Here is a 4,378-nt window from a genome sequence, read left to right as displayed (position 1 = left end):
TCTGTTCCAAAAATGCCGTTTCGTGTTAAAAACGAAAATTTCAGTTTCTGTGTCAAAACGCAGTTTTTAAACGAAAAAATGGTGTTTCAAAATTTCAGATTTTTATCGGAATTTTTTTTTTTTTTTTTTTTTGTAAAATGGAACGAAACTGGGAAGACTAAATGGAGTTCCGTCCAATCTCGTTTTTTCAGTTTTTTTTTTCACTTTTTGTTCCAAAAAAACAGAAATGGACCATAAGTGCACCAAATAGAAGATTCCTTTTTTTGTTCCAATAGAACGAAAAAACTCCAGAAACGTTTTTTTAGAACGATACCAAACGGAGCCTAAGAGCCCGTTTGGTATCGCCGTTTCGTGTCAAAAATGAAAATTTCAGTTTCTGTGTCAAAACACAGTTTTTAAACGAAAAAATGCTGTTTCTAAATTTCAGATTTTTATCGAGAAATTTTTTATTTTTTTTTGTAAAATGGAACGAAACGTTTTTTTAGAACGATACCAAACGGAGCCTAAGTGCACTTATGGTCCGTTTCTGTTTTTTTGGAACAAAAAGTGAAAAAAAAAACTGAAAAAACGAAATTGGACGGAACTCCATCTCCAAAATGGAGTTCCGTCTTCCCAGTTTAGTTCCATTTTACAAAAAATATATATATATATATATATATATTCCCAATAAAAATCTGAAATTTTGAAACACCATTTTTTCGTTTAAAAACTGCGTTTTGACACAGAAACTGAAATTTTCGTTTTTGACACAAAAGGGCGTTTCTGGAACAGAAACGATACCAAACGAGCCCTTAAACTCAAATTTGAGCAACTTTTTTACCACCTAGTATAAAAGGAGAAAGCGGAAAGACGTTCTCTACGAAAGCCAACATCTCAACCCGCGACCTCTCAAACGGCGACATACTCACCCCGCGACCTATCAAACTGCATCCTGTGACCTACGACCAGCGACCTACGACCTCTCAAACCACGACACTCTCACCTAGAGTCCACCATTGGCGACTGGTAAGCCCCCCATCTCTCTCTCTCTCTCTCTCTCTCTCTCTTGATTTCAGGGAGTTGTAGGTTTAGGTTTTTAAAATCAAAAGCTCTCTATTTCGATTTCATGGAGTTGTAGGGTTAGGTTTTAAAACCAGAAGCTCTTTCATGGAGTTGTAGGGTTAGGTTTTTAAAACCAGAAGCTCTCTATTTTGATTTCATGGAGTTTATTTCGATTTCATGGAGTTGTAGGGTTAGGTTTTTAAAACCAGAACCTCTCTCTCTCTCTATCTCTCTCTCCGGCTTTCTATTGTGTTTTCATTGAGTTGTAAGGTTAGGTTCTTAAACCAAAACCTACGGCTCTCTCTTCTTTGGTGTCAATGAAGTGATGAAATTGGAAGGTAAAAATATGAAGCAAATACTGGTTATTTATGTGGTGTGCAGCAGCAGGCCAAGGTTGTTCCTAAACCGAGGCCTCAGACATTAGACTCTTTGTTTGCAAACATGAAGGAACAGAGGATGAAGACATCATCTCATCAGATGAGAAGGGGTTGATTTCAGCAACACCAGCGGAAAAGGGATCGATTTAACAGTTATTCCAACTAACTAGACCTATGTTGATCATTGTGCAAGGAGATGTGAGATCATATGGGTGTTAAAAACTGTACCCCAGCCAACCATGTGGTGCAAAGTAGTGGATTTATCTCTAGCACCCAAGTCTGTGATTATCAGCAGGAAACAGTCCATTCTTTGTTTTGCTTCCTTCAGTACTTTCTCTTCATTAACCTGACTATCTCCAATATGGAAACTTGTACATATCTTCTTTCAATTTTTTGATCTGAGATTTGGATTAGTTTGTTTCTCATCTAGTTTGTATTGGGATGGTTGTTAAATTCATTGGAGACCATTTAGCAGATAATTCACATTTTATATTTTGCGATTTCAACTTTTTCTTCTATCTTAACTGCTGGCTTAATTACGAATCAGCGGCATCTGTAATCATTTTTCAGTTCACTCATTGTTTGCTTAGCCATGAAACAATGAGGCAGTATGCTGTTTCCAAGTACATGGATCTTTGTGGGATGAGTCCACCCACTCTTGGTGCATTTTGAGCTCAGTTTGAATTGTGATTCCAACAGCTCTGAATTGGTAGTTTTATACGAAGGATTATGGTGACTGAATAGTGCTTCTGGAAAGACTTTTTATCTGAAGTTCTGGTGGGCTTCGTTCTCTTTAATCCTCAGGCTTTTCTTCTCCACTTTTAAACACACTGTAGTTTGGCAAGTTTGTGATATTTCAATCCTGTTCGTCTTCGTTAACTACCCAAGCAATGCATGAAATTGGGAATACGCTTTAGAAAGACAACCCCCTCACTGCATTACCCCAATTTTTTTCTTTTTTTTTTTTTTTTTTTCTTTAAAGGGATTTCTGAGTTAGTTGATTCTCCAATCAACTTCTTTACAATGAATGGCCTTCATATTCCCAAACCCTTGACTTTGATAAAAATCCGATCTTTGAACTCTTTGGTTGATCAAATGATCTTGAATTCCTTCCATTTGATTCTTTGTATCAAGAAGGAATGGCAAAAAATCATTTTAACGCCAATTGGCCATACCTCTCCTTTTCTGTGCGAAATAATCGCTACTAATAGTTGCATCTTTTGCAACAACAAAAAAAACCACCCAAAAACCACCCAAATAAACTGATTCTCTATGCAAATATTCTTCAGTATTGTATTCAGGAGCTTCAAGATAATGAGCAGGAGAGCATATCGGAACTTGTAGAAGAAGCCATAAATGATCAAAAAGATAATCACATCCCCCATGCTGAGATCCTTCTAAAAATTGTTGAGTTACTCAGTTTGACATCAAATCAAGAGTTGCTAGCAGAGAGTGTAGCTCTGGAAAAAGAGAGAATGAAGGCTGGATATAAGAAAAACAATGGGGAGGTAGACCATTTAGATCAGATGGTTGAAGCGTTCATCATTGTCGTGAATCTTACTGAAAACACGGCAAGCATGATGCTTCTCATAGTTCTTATAAAATTTTCTCAAGAGTTGTCACTTCTTTGTTCATGGGTTAGGGATTGGATCAAGTACTGCCATTGGTACTTAGTTTAGCTTTGTCACCTGAAGTCTGGATCGAGGATTTCTCTGATGCTCCCATTATCAACTGTATCATCTATATGGAAATTTAGTTCACCAACTCCTGCCATCCCTATCCACTAACCCCACCCATCCAAAAGAAGAAGAGGGGAAATTTTTTTATATTATGTACATCTTGTACGTAATCAATTCAGTGCCGATACCCTGTAATTCTTCTTAATAAGTTAATGATTCAAATTTCCCACATGAAGCATTTATGTTTTAATAACTAATCTTGAAGTTCAAAGCCATTAATGGGTTAGTGATTCTGATTAATATTTTTTGAAATGGGATCATTTTTAATCTAATTATAATCTGAAATGTCAACAAGATCATACTCAGGGTTCTTTGCAATACGAAATGTTTATAAACCTCAAACACTCTTAATTGTGAATCAAAGATGGAAGAAGAGAAAAAAATTATAACCTGAAATGTCAACAAGATCATACTTAGGGTTCTTTGCAATCCGAAATGTTTATAAACCTCAAACACTCTTAGTTGTGAATCAAAGATGGAAGAAGAGAAAAACAATTACTCTAAATTTTAGAAATAAATAAAAAAATAATAAAAAAGGTTACAGTTTTTCACTTCACCACTCTTATGTTTAACTAAACAATTTTATATGAAGAATCACTGCATAGGATTAGGGTAACCAAACAGTTTTACAGTAAGAATCATTACACAGATTTAGGATAACCAAACAGTTTTATAGTATGAATCACTATACAGATTCAGGTTAACCAAACAGTTTTCCAGTAAGAAACATGTTCTAGACTAAAGGCAATTCAGAAGAATGTCTATCGAAAGATTGACATCCATATCCGATACATACACCATTTGATTTAACAAACCAAACACCCCCTAAAACTGTAATCTTAGGAATGCCAACCCACAATTTCTCAATTTACTGGTGGCCTGCTTCTCTGGCGGCAATGCTTGAGAGATGAATGAGTAATTTTATATGGATAGGCAATGTGGACACAGTGAAAGCTATCACAGTGAAGTGAGACTCCATATGCAAGCCTAAGGAGGAGGGGGGCTTGGGGCTCCAGAGGATCAAGGATTCTAACAAGGCAATGCTCTGTAAGATGGTCTTGAATCTTAAAACTGAAAATTCAGCAGTGGCTGCTTTTCTCGAAGCTTGCTTTGTCAAGAAGGATGGCAGATCTCTTAAAAATTGTAAGCCTTCTTCCATTATCTCAAGGGTCAAAAAAGTGTGGAATTTTGTTGATGATAATGAAAGATGGATTATTGGGT

The 4,378-nt window shown here is 36.2% G+C and overlaps 1 long non-coding RNA gene across 1 annotated transcript in view; it reads right to left on the bottom strand.

The window, feature by feature from the left end:
• The window catches only part of LOC122063852, a 16,080-nt gene extending 12,962 nt beyond the window's left edge, over positions 1-3,118 (bottom strand). The window contains exon 1 of the long non-coding RNA XR_006135493.1: positions 3,107-3,118. This is a non-coding gene — a long non-coding RNA (uncharacterized LOC122063852). The remainder of the gene's footprint in view (positions 1-3,106) is intronic.
• Between the last annotated feature and the right edge of the window lie 1,260 nt (positions 3,119-4,378).

Source organism: Macadamia integrifolia, unplaced genomic scaffold, assembly GCF_013358625.1.
Source record: "Macadamia integrifolia cultivar HAES 741 unplaced genomic scaffold, SCU_Mint_v3 scaffold1479, whole genome shotgun sequence".
Lineage (NCBI taxonomy): Eukaryota > Viridiplantae > Streptophyta > Magnoliopsida > Proteales > Proteaceae > Macadamia > Macadamia integrifolia.
This window is presented reverse-complemented; position numbering and strand designations above follow the sequence as displayed.